This window comes from Monodon monoceros, unplaced genomic scaffold (assembly GCF_005190385.1).
Source record: "Monodon monoceros isolate NGI ecotype Baffin Bay Population unplaced genomic scaffold, NGI_Narwhal_1 Super_Scaffold_1, whole genome shotgun sequence".
Taxonomy (NCBI): Eukaryota; Metazoa; Chordata; class Mammalia; order Artiodactyla; family Monodontidae; genus Monodon; species Monodon monoceros.
Window position 1 is genome coordinate 19602132 of NW_021703765.1, and position 12846 is coordinate 19614977.

General features: G+C 40.1%; 1 protein-coding gene across 1 annotated transcript in view; it reads left to right on the forward strand.

Moving 5' to 3' along the window:
- MBD2 (methyl-CpG binding domain protein 2) overlaps positions 1-12846 on the forward strand; it is a 76677-nt gene that overhangs the window by 15841 nt on the left and 47990 nt on the right. The window lies entirely within an intron of this gene.

Sequence of the window (12846 nt, forward strand, 5' to 3'; positions counted from 1 at the left end):
CTGAATGTTCCAGTTTGTTTTTCACCTCCCCCTCCAAAGCATTTTGACTTATATATCTGATTAATTTTCTGGTAGTTGGCTTACAGAGAGATAGCCTAAGTAAAATTGTGCACAGTTGAAAACAGCATTTCAGTATCTCTCTAGGCCAACATACATCACACTTTTGGCCCATTGGGACTATTTACAAAAGATTTCTTTGTTGATGTTAATTGTCTCCTTTATTCCCCCCCTTAAAATAGTTCCTGTTGCCCAAAAAGAGGCAAAATTTTATTGTGGCGCAAGTATCCTTACCTACCACATAGTTTATACTTACCTGTTAATTTTCAGGATTAGGATTTGAGAAGGAGCAGTTTTTATTTTGACTTTTTGATGATGTTGAGGATAGTGACCTTTAGGAATAATATTCTGATTCTAATACTGTGATTGGAGATTGTTCCATTAGCTCTTACTTTTACTGAGTTGCTTAGTTGATGGTTTATTGTTCAGGAATTTAAATGAGTAGCATTTGAATTCTGATGCTAATTTAATTGTATTAAAGTACCCAGTATCTTTACAGAGAAAGCTCCCCACCTCCCCGCGGCCCCGAAACAACTAATCTTAGATAACCTTTTTTTTTTTTTTCCAGTTTTTTTCCCTCTAAATTTCAGAGAAACACATGTATGTGTGTTGCCACCACCGTTGTCTCACACTGACCATGAAAATGGTGGAGGGAAAAGGAAGGGCTTTTCTTTCTAGGTATTTGGTTGATGTAGCCCTGTGTGCCCCTTGGGAGTGCCGCGTTCACTTGAGGAACTGGGGCGGCGTATGGAGTGGGGCGGGCATGGTTTGATGTACTGGCTCTGCCTCTTACCAGCTCATGCAGTCATGGGCAACTTTATTAACCTCTGATGGCCTCAGATTTCTCATTTGTAAAATTTAGGTAATAAAATCTTTCCTTTAGTTGTTGTGAGGAGTAAACAGGAATTTATGTGAAATTACCTAGCAAGTTCCTTTCCTGTTCCCGTTGTAGCTTCCTAGGCAGTGAGCTACCTCAGTGAACAGTGTTGCCTGGTGGCCAGTGTAGGAAACTTTTCTGACCTGAGCTCTCTTCCTCCTCACCTTTTACTTTTCCTGGAGAATATGGGGTCTCTGCTTCATATCCCTCTTTTTTTTCAGAATTTAGCTTAACAGTTGTCTTTTTTTTTTTTTTTTTAAACAATAGTTTGATTTCCAAAAAAATGGTGTGGAGGTGAGAATGCACTGTTTCCTCACATACTGCGTTAGTTACCTGGCATGGTTTCCAAAGGGGCATCAGCAAGTACCATGTTTAGAGGCAGAGTGGGAAGGGAAGGCTGGAATTGCCTCCGTATTGCTTAACTGTGGTGTTACTGTGGGTTGATGGTTCTGAAGGTGTTAAGGAGGGTATGAGGTACTGGTAGGAGTCGGGGGGTAGTCAGGTTGGGACCTTGAGTGTGTCGAGGCGAAGCTGGGTGATTTCAGCTTAAGAAAGTCTTTATTCTGGGCTTATTTTGCTGCTTAGATGTACGGAGGAAAATCACTATTTATTTTTCTGAAACTGCCTTTTTAAAACTCTGAACAGTGCTGGATGTCTTTTGAAGGGGCTTAAATATTTATGAAATGAATGGAATGCTTTCAAACTACTCTGTTGTTACCAGAATCACAGTTAAGCTGCGCTAAGTGTAATATGAAGATATACTTCCTGGTAGTTATGATTCACTAAAAACCTAAAACTAATTCGTCTCTTTAGTTTGTATGCACCTTTCCGCTCTAGCTGCGCTGGACCGCTCGTCATCCTGCACCGTGGCATGTGCTTTCAAGATTCTGCTTGCTCATGTGCTGTTTCCTCTGCTTGGAGTGTGCTTCCCCCTTCCCCTCCATCTGCTGGACTGCTCCTCATCCAAGGCCCAGCTCCACTGTCTCCGTCTCTGTGAAGCCCGCTCTGCACCCTCCAGGCAGAACCAGTCCTTCCTTCCATAATGCCTCCCTGGTGCTTGGCCGTTGTATTTGTGATTGCTTGTCGGCTTCAGCTAGAGTGTGAGCTCCGTGAGGGCAGGGTCCGTGTCTTTTGTTTTGTTTTGGTATATTTAGTCCAAAGCCTAGCATACGGTAGGTACTTAATAAATGTTTGCTGAATGTTTGTGTATTATTCACCTCATTCCAGAAGTTTATAGTGGTCATAAATGTTTACTGAATAAATTAATATACCGTGCATATTTTGGAAATGCCTTTTATTATCATTGTTTTCTGAAGCTCTCTGTCTGAATTTTGGGGGGCCTGATTTATTTTTGTATCTGATTTTATTTTAGTTGAGTAGACAGAAGATGGAGTTTTTCCTTTTTTTTTTTTTTTTTTCCAAGTACGCTCTCTTGGAGTAACACCAACATTAAATATCTCTATAAAGCAGAAAACATGTTTGTGGGTAATTAATAATAACTATATTAGGTATTTTTTATAATAATACAGTATAGAGAAAATTGAGAGATTTAAAGTGATAAACAGGAATCTGAAGTAGTGTTTTGCTATGTAGTTGTGAACCTGGCTGAAGTGCTTTATTAATTGTATTATTATTTCTTAGTATTCACTGGTTTGTTTTATTTTTTAGATTCCACATGTAAATGATAACATACAGTATTTGTCTTTCTCTGTCTGACTTATTTCACTTAGCATAATACCTTCCAGGTCCATCCATATTGTTGCAAATGGCAAAATTTCATTCTTTTTTTATGGCTGAGTAGTATTCAGGTGTGTGTGTGTGTGTGTGTGTGTGTGTGTGTGTGTGTGTGTGTATATCTATATGTATATCTTTATATATCACATCTTCTTTATCCATTCATCTGTTGATGGATGCTTAGGTTGCTTCCATATCTTGGCTATTGTAAATAATGCTGCTTGTGAACATTGGGGTGCATGTATCTTTTCAAATTAGTGCTTTCGTTTTCTTCGGCTGTATACCTAGGAGTGAAATTTTTTTAAAGACTCATATCTTTAAAGAATTAGAAATGTAATGAACAAAATAAACTTTGAAACAGGCTAAATTGTTTATATTGACTGATTATAAACTGTGATTTTAATGTATCTTTTATATCAAAGGGGAATTTAGTGGGTGAATATCTTCCAGTGTGTTTGGAAAAATATCTTTTGAAGATCTTTGCAAAATGGTTTTTAATTCTTTTAGTATTGGTGGGTACAATGGAGTGGACATTATCTTTCGATTGATACTTACTAAGGTTTTTGCAGTATCTATTCCTGTTTGTCTCAAACTCAGTCTTAACCTTACCCTGAAAATCTGTTCCATTATTGATCACATTGTACCTTATTGATTTTCTTGCCACTGCCTTGATTATTTCCAGCCGCTACTTCCGTCTCTTCAGCTGATAAAGCAGAATTGAAATATCGAGTATGTTACTAAAGATATTCCATTAGGTTAATGGAAAAAGACTAGAGACGGATTTGGAAGTCATCAACCTAGAGCTGATATTTGAAGTCATGAGCAGCTTCCTCAAAGCTTACTCAGAGGGAGAAGTTGTAGAGCAGCACTATCAATAGCAGTTTCTGTGATGATGGAGACGTTTTAGCCACCAGCCACATTTGGCTGCTGAGTACTTGAAATGTGGCTAGTGTGATTGAATAACTGAACTTTTAGGTTTTTTTTTTTTTTTTTTTTTTTTTTGCGGTACGCGGGCCTCTCACTGCTGTGGCCTCTCCCGTTGCGGAGCACAGGCTCCGGACGCGCAGGCTCAGCGGCCATGGCTCACGGGACCAGCTGCTGCACGGCATGTGGTATCCTCCCGGGCGGGGGCACGAACCCGTGTCCCCTGCACCGGCAGGCGGACTCTCAACCACTGCGCCACCAGGGAAGCCCTGAACTTTTAGTTTTATTTAAAGGTTAAGTAGCCATATGTGCCTAGGGCCTACCATATTGGACTGCACAATTCTAGAGCTATGCCTCTCAATACAACTTTTGCTTCGAAAGCTGAGTATTGTCTAGGTATTTATGCAGGCTTTGCTTTTTCAAAGAGGAGATGTTTCAGTGTTTTAGAGATATGATCCTCAACATTTTATGAAGGAAGTTAATTTCTTAAAAAGATACATTTCTTTAAAAATTAGAGAACAGTCTTAAGATTGGGTAAAGAAGAGTACGGTGTTTCTCAGCGCAGGATATGTTTAAGGAACTTGAGCAGCTTGGTTTTCTTGCTAGGAGTTATTTTAATGTTTCAGATGTGTGAATATTAAACTGAATTCCTTGTGTTTCTAGCTCTTAACAACACTGAAATGTTTATGACTTAAATTCTACAAAACTAATAAAATTCCAGTTCCCTAACATTAACGTGGATATATTTTACAGCTTGCTCACAATATGAATATGGTGTGGAACAAATTGTATTTTAGTTTGACTTGTCAACTCTGCTAATACCTTGGAAAGACTCAGTTCTTTCATCACATTTCACAAATTTGAAACATTTGGAAATAAAGAGCATTATGTTCTCTTGAAGGAATTAATTGTATAAGTCTGCCATTATTTTCTCATGAATTACCTTGGTTTATGGTAGTGTGCTATTGTGATTATAAACACAGCATTGGATTCTGCATGGTTGTGTCCTAAGTACTTAATCAAACCATCTAGCAGGTGTTTGCTTTAATTATCTTCAACAAAATAATAACAAATTCTTGTAGAGAGCTAATGTATCTTGGGAGCAATATTGGTGCAAGTTGAGAAACTTAAGTGAGCTGGTGGTAATGGTGGAAGTCAGATTGGGTATTGGATAGGTGAATATCCAGTAGGTGTGATTTGGGAAAAGGGGAGACTGGAAGTAGGGAGAGCAGTTTGAGTTGTTTTAGTCCAGAAAAATAATGATGGCTTGAATTAATGCTGTGTTAGGAGGTATGAAAAGGTGTGAGACTCAGTCAACAGAAATTAGTAGATATGAGTACCTGATGATTGTAGAGAGAGGGAATTGTTGATGCTAGCTACAATTCTGGCTTGAGTCACTTGGGGCAGGGGTCAGTAGGAAGTAGGACAAGAAGAGCAGGTTTGGGGAGGGGGTTGGTGAGGAAGATTGAGTTAAAATCCTTTTTGTTTCTTGGACGTCTGAAAAGAAATTGCGGACCGCCAGGGTTTCCCAGGTCACACTTCAAGAACTCCTGTCATAGTGGTTTGCTAAAACATATTGAGATCGCCCAACATAGGGGCAAACAGAAAAGTATCTTGTCACACTGTAGGCAGTGAATAAATTAGTTGTGTGGGGAGTAAGAAGGAACTTCCAGAAAGGTAGTAGGAGAATGAAGAGAACGTGGTGTTATAAAAGCCTAGGAAAGATTTTTGGTTGGATGCCGTGGAGAGATCAAGGAGGATAAAGACTTTGTAGTATTCATTGGATTTTCAAATTAGAAGTCACCTGACTTTGATATAACCAACTTTTGAGGGATAGAAGGACCAGAAGTCATATTTAGAATGCCAGAAAGTTTCTGGGAAATGAGATATTAGAAGCAAAAATGTAGCCTGCTGTTTTAAAAGTTTAAAAAAATTTTATTTGATATTATTATTGGATTAGGATTTGCACACATGGTAGAAAGGATATTCAATGAGAAACATCTCTCTCCTCTTTCAGTCTCTCAAGCTCAGCCTCTTCCCTAGAGGAAACTGTTGTTAACCAGTTGGGGTTTTTTTGGTATGTCCTTTCAGAGCTTCTGTGCATTTACAAACGTGTATGCGTATGTGCATTTCTGCATCTCCCCATAAAATGGTTAGACTACTCTTGTGAAGCTTGAATGAGAGGTGGAGGAAAGAGGACAATATTCAGAAGAGAATGCACCATCAAGGAACATTATTATTATTATTATTTTTCCTGTAAAAGTTGAAAGAGGCCAACTTGGCAGGAACCAGTAGAGTTAGGGAGGTGTCTAACCTGAGAGTCCACGTTTCAGGATGCTCTTCAGGAACCTTTGTAATGTGTGTAATACTTTCTGTTATGAATTTTTAAAAATTAATTTATTTTTGACTGCGTTGGGTCTTTGTTGCTGCATGCATGTGGGCTTTCTCTAGTTGCAGTGAGTGGGGACTACTCTTTGTTGCGGTGCACAGGCTTCTCACTGCGGTGGCTTCTCTTGTTGCAGAGCGCGAGCTCTAGGCATGCGGGCTTCAGTAGTTGTGGCTCACGGGCTCTAGGGTGCAGGCTCAGTAGTTGTGGTGCACGGGCTTAGTTGCTTCGTGGCATGTGGGACCTTCCCGGACCAGGGCTCGAACCCATGTCCCCTGCCTTGGCAGGCAGATTCTTAACCACTGTGCCACCAGGGAAGCCCCTGTTATGAAATTTTTAAGGAGAAAGTCTATCTTCATCAACTTCTCAAAGGAGACTGTAGCCGAAAAAGTTAATAACTACTGTTTTACAGACAGGAAGAGGGAGCAAGGCTTTGGCAGAAGATGTTAAAAGACCAGCTCATTTGCTGTAGCTCAAATTAGGCATTTGTTTAACCGATTAGGAATTTTTCAGTTATTGAAGTAGCACCTCAGAGGGGTGATTTATTTCTGTCCTAGGGACCCCATTGTCAGCCAGCACTAAAGGGCCCTGTGGTAGGATCAGTCTGATTACCAACTCCTGGTATTGTGGTAAGAAGTACCCCTTGGCTTCTACCTTCCTAGAATCTTTCCATCCAAACTGAAAACAGAGACCTCATTCCTTACATCAACATTCCTGGCCTATCAGGAAAGTAAAATCTTTCCCAAAGATGCTGGTGCTTTTTCCATCACTGTGTTAAGCCCTTGCTGAACAGAGTGTCTTTTGGTCTCTCTCTGTTGGATATAGTTGGGGGTGGAAGGAGAGAGTAGATTACAGCTGATGAATCCAGCATTTCTAGGCCTTGAAGTCCTTACAGGGGTTACTGGCATCTCACTTAAGTGTGGGCCGCTCTTGAGTACAGGTTTCTGTTAATTGGAAATGAAATTGACAGAAGTGGAAGTGAGGAGCAAGTAGCTGTTAACAGTAGCACAATGAGGAATGACGATGGCCTAGACACGTGTGCTGATAGAAGTGAATAGACCCTAGTTCTGTTGTGAATATAGAATTGACAGAATTTACTAACGAATTGGTTGTGAAAGATGACAGAGAAGACTCAAAGTGTCAGCCCTTAGATTTTAGATAGATTGAGTGACTGGGTGGACTGGATTGCCATCTACTGAGATTGCCTTAGGAAAGAATTTATATGGGTGAATACAATCATTTCAACCTCGAATATGCAGAGTTTGAGATGCTTATTAAACATCCAAATGGACATGTCATGTCATTTGTGTATACTAATTGAGAGGTCTGAGCTGGAAAGTCATTAGCACGTAAGTAGTGTTCCAGGTAATGGGACTGGAGTTTATAGATAGGTAGATAGATAGATAGAAAGATCCAGAACAAAGCTCTGAGAAAGTCTGGTAATTAAAATTGGGTTAGAGTAGAAGGAATCAGCAAAGTGGATTGTGAAAGAATGGCTAGTAAGGTACGAGAGACATAGAAGAGGAGAAGGTTTCAAAAAAGAGAGTGGTCTGTTAACAATGATTGTTGCTGAAAGTTTGAATGGCGGAAGACAAATTTCCATTGAGTTTGGCAGCATGAAGGTTATTAATAACCTTGATAGCAGTAGTTTCAGTGGGAAGAGAAGCTAGATTGGATTGGGCTGAAGGTGAATGAGAGTTAAAATTGTCAGCATGGACAATTCTTTCAATAAATTTTCTTGGCTAGGAAGGAGAATCACTAGATAGTAGATGAAAGGGATGCTGATTTGGGTAATCTCCCATTTTAATGATTGTCAAAAGGATAAGAATGGGGTCTATAGCACAAGTGGAAAAACCACAGAGGTCAAGAAAGTTAAGCATATTTGCAGTGTAATAACAATGATGATGGACCATGGAATCTATACTGGGTAGGGAGGAATGTGAAAGGTTATGGAAGAGTAAGAAATATGGTCAGTCAGTGGATGGGAAATATTGATGGGTTCAAGGAATGCAGAGAGCAGTCCTCAGTGAGTTACAAGGATGGGAAGTAGAAATTGGAGAGTTGGATGCTTGATTGAGATATTGGAGATGGTGTAGTTACTAGTGTTGGGAAGCCTGTGCCTGTAGTGTTAGGTGGGCGAGGTTGGGTGGACAGATAGGTCAGAGGACTCAGGATGTTGAGTGGATTATCCACATGGGTAGTGAGGCCTTTAAGAATGACAAGAGTTGGGATGGAGAGGAAAACATGAAACAGAAACTAAAGTCTTTAGTGAATAAGGAGAAAGCAGGGAGAAAGGGTAGACAGTAGTATAGTCAGATCCTCTGAGCTTCAGAGGAGCTCCTGTTTTTGGAGGAGGAAAAATAGATGATTTGAGAAAAATGGGGAGAAAGGAGGCAATTACCACTTCCTGATCCTCAGATACGTAGTTGTAAGAGAGAGAGAAAATACTCTTTCTCTTTAAATTTGAAAGAACTTTAGGGGAGATAGGATCTTTGAGGGACAGCCAAGTTTCAGTAAGCTCAGCAACTTGAGAGAATGTTTAAAGAAAATATTGAGGGTATAGGAGAGCCTGCTGATCAGTCACTCGAGTGTACAGTGCAAGGACTGGGGGGGGTGGGATGGGTAAGGTGGGGGGTTGGTTTTCAAACGTCAGATGGTTAAATCAATGTAATTGTTCATGACTGGAATTTTTAAGATATGAAATGCAATAGGATAGAAAATAGTGTCCATCCCACTTAGTAAGGATAAGTATTTTAGGTGACTTTTGTGATACACACCCTTGTGTATACTAAGTCATGATGTAAAGTATATATTTCTACTCTTAGTTAAAGTCAAAAAAGTTTGAGAGCCATTGAACTATGAAGTGGATGTACAGAATATTTTGGAGATGAGTACTGGGTGATGACCTATGATCTGGGGGACTTGGCCGTTTGGTTATTATGAAGATAGGATGTGGGGTGTGATGGGATTAATTTTGATAATTGCTAGAGTATACAAACATTTGAAATATTATTGTCCTGACTTTTTAGAAAGGAGGTACATGTACCTCTTCTAGATAACTATTGTAAGTGAACTCAGAAGAACTTTCTTAGGCAGGTAGGACCTGTCTGGAACTCTGAGCCCCCAAAAAACTGGCTTTATTCCTGCCTTAGTTCCCAGCCTCCTACATGAGTGATCTGCTACAGGACTACTCAGCACAGTATGGGCTCCTTAAACACCTTTGCTTACCTCCCTAAGAGAGAATAGTTTTACAGGCTGAATTCTCACTAAACGTTTTAGGATTCAAGTTGATTAGCTCTGTTTATCTCCAAGTTAATATTCTTCTTTTCTTTTTTTTGGCTGTGTTGGGTCTTCATTGCTGCGCGAGAGCTTTGTCTAGTTGCGGAGAGTGGGCTTCTCATTGTGGTGGCTTCTCTGGCTGCGGAGCACAGGCTCTAGGCGTGCGGGCCTCAGTAGTTGCAGCATGCAGGCTCAGTGGTTGTGGCTCGTGGGCTCTAGAGCGCAGGCCCAGTAGTTGTGGCGCACAGGCTTAGTTACTCCGCAGCTTGTGGGATGTTCCTGGACCAGGGATCGAACCCGTATCCCTTGCATTGGCAGGCGGATTCTTAACCACTGTGCCACCAGGGAAGTCCTATTATTCTTACCAATTAAACTTACACCAACTTTGAGTTGGTGTAACAACCAAGAGATCACCTGTCTCATCTCTATAACTTACCTGTTGACATCCTGTTGACTTTACACTTTGGCCCAAGGTTTTAATCTCCATACCAGTCTCCTTTATCTAGACCGCTGCTAAATTTTAGGTTATTTTACTGTACAGATGAGAAGTTGTTATGGCCAGTAAGTTATAGTGAGATGATCGAAGTTTTCAGATCCATAATGAACATTTTTCCTAAACCGTGGCTCTCTAGGAGCAATATGGCATGCTTTCTGCCAATGTATAGTTTGTTTTGATGTCTTAATCTCATGTTGGCAGTCTGCTGAGTTATAAGTTTTTTGTACTCTTTATTTCCCATTATTTCATGGTATAAGATCACTATAATTGACAGTGACTTTGCCAAAAACACCATCTGAGGATTTATTTTCCCATGGGATGTTTGTATAGGACTGGCTGTGTATCTGTAAGCATAACTTCATGTTAAATACTAATAAATGGAACAAGTCTGGGGATTATTTTACATTGGTAATCTTGAGGTATATAGTACAGATGACTATGCTTAATAATTTTGACATGGATATCATAGACCATGTTGAGTTAATAATTTCCACTTAACGTAGTGGCGTGGGTACGTTTCAGGCTGACAATGAGTATTCAGGAGTAAGGGCTGCATAACACAAGACCTTACATGTAACAGACATTTTATGCATCATTTATTCCACAAAAAATATTTAGCACATTCTGTGTGCTCAGACATTATTCCAGATTCTGGAAATATAGTAGAGGAAGATTATGTGTTTGTGGAGCTTATTATTCTAGTGGTATGACAAACTAATACACAATATAAGTATTAAATGCTACACAGTAAATTAAGTAAGAATGGTTGAGATGGACTAGGTGGCTATTTTAGGCTGAGTGATCAGGAAAGCTTTTTGGAGGGTGCGATTTTTGGCCAAGATCTGAATGAGAAGGAGTCAGCTCTATAAAAACCAGAGGGAAGGGCTTCCCTGGTGGCGCAGTGGTTGAGAGTCCGCCTGCCTATGCAGGAGACGCAGGTTCGTGCCCCGGTCCGGGAAGATCCCACATGCCGCGGAGCGGCTGGGCCCGTGAGCCATGGCTGCTGAGCCTATGCGTCCGGAGCCTGTGCTCTGCGACGGGAGAGGCCACAACAGTGAGAGGCCCATGTACCGCAAAAACAAAACAAAACAAAACAAAAAATAAACCCCAGAGGGAAAAGTGTTCTAAGCAGAGGGAATAGCCAGTGCAAAATCCTTAAGGCCGGATACATTTAGCATATGAGGGGAGAAAGTAGGCCATGGTGGCTGGAGGTTAGTGAGTGGGAAAGGGGTACTTGGTGAGGTCAAGGAAGAAGACAAACCTAATGACAGGACTTGGGAGGCCACCATAAGGAGTGGTATGGAATGCTTATTTGTGGACTTTATGTAGGGAGCGATATGCCCTCTGGCTGCTGTGTGGAGAATATACTGTAGAGGTGCAGAAGTGGGAGCTGGCGGCCAGTTATAGCAGGAGGCTGTTTACCCAGGCCGGGATGATGATGCTTTGGACAGTGGTCGTTTAATGAATAAAGAAAGAGTAAGATGTGGCAAGAGACACTAGAACTACAGTTGACCTTTGAACAACACATTTGAACTGCATGCATCCACTTACATGCAGATTTTTTTCCATAGTAAATACTGCAGTACTACACGATCAGCAGTTGGTTGAATCCATGGATGCAGGACCATGGGTCCAGAGGGCTGACTATAAGTTATATGCCTATTTTCATTTGTGCGGAGGGTTGACGCCTAAACTCCCGCATCGTTCAAAGGTCAACTGTATTTAGTATTCCAGAGAACTTCTGATTTTCTCATATGCAGAAATATCCTTAATAAATAAATAAAGGATATTTATCTTTAGCTGATGAATGAAGATAATGAACAAGTTATTAACAACTAACAGCACTGGTCCATTTTTTGGCTGATTTGAGGTAGGTATTTAGGTATGGATTGTATAAAGATTGCCAGGAAGCAGAAAGTGAACAGAAGAACTTTAGCCATGTTAGCAATAGACTTGCTGATGAGAGTATACTGTTCAGTATGAGAGCAGGTTTAGCATGTTATAAGTTAGTACCTCAAAGGTATCAAAGTACAATAGACCTTTTGGGAGGGTCTGGCTTGGCCTTTGTGCTAATAGTGAAGGTAGACTTGGGGACATAGGTGCCCATGGTATGGTTTTGTCAAGATTTATTTTGGATGCTTGGTTTTCTGTCAACAATTGAGTGAATTTCACCAAGTTTTATAGGTCTTGAAGAGTTAGCTGACTTTGTAGACTCTAGGTCAGCGAGAGAATGAAGCCCTACAGAAAACGATTTGGGTGACTGTTTCCATAATTCTAGGGATGTGTACTCAGCTAGTGCCAACACAGATGTAAAGGAGATAATGAATTCCATGCAGTTGATGCCTTAGTTTGAGTAGAGCTGTTCTGGTTGAAACTCATTAATCTTTTGCCATCTGTCCTTTAATGACCCCATATTAACTAAAGCTCCAAGAAGTTATTTTTTCAAACAAAACTCTTCAAAACTTGATTTCAATGATGAATTTCAAACCTCCACTTCTTCAGTTAACTACAAGTATATGTTCTTTTTTAATGAGCTCAAAGTATAGTACACGCATTTCATTATTTTTTTTTTAATATTCCGTTGATCTCCTTAAAAAGGTAATATTCCTCATTTAGGATATTACATGAAGTGGATTTTCAGTACAAAATCATAGATCCCAGGTATATTTTTCTTTACTTTTTGCAGAAACCTATGAAGCTTGCACAAACTTCTGCATCTACTAAAACCCACTGAGTTGTATACTTTAAAATGGTGAATTTTATGGTGTGTGAATTATATAAAAAACTGAAGGATTGTAAAGCACTTTGTATTGTTGGCTTTTGATTTTTGTGGAAACGCATTAGCTGTTGGCTACTGTGCATATTCTGGAGAAAGTCCGAAATTACATTTTGAGGATAATCTTGTTTCGACCTGAAGATACCACTCAGGCTCCTCTTTGTGTGAAGCAGCAGATGGCTTCCCTTATGGGAAAGCTTAGTAGGTCAAGTTTCTAAATTTTAGTAGCATGTTCAATAACATGTTAGTGCTGATAATAAAAATAGCTCCTATTTCTTCAGAATTCATGTGCCAACATGACTATAAACTCTACACCT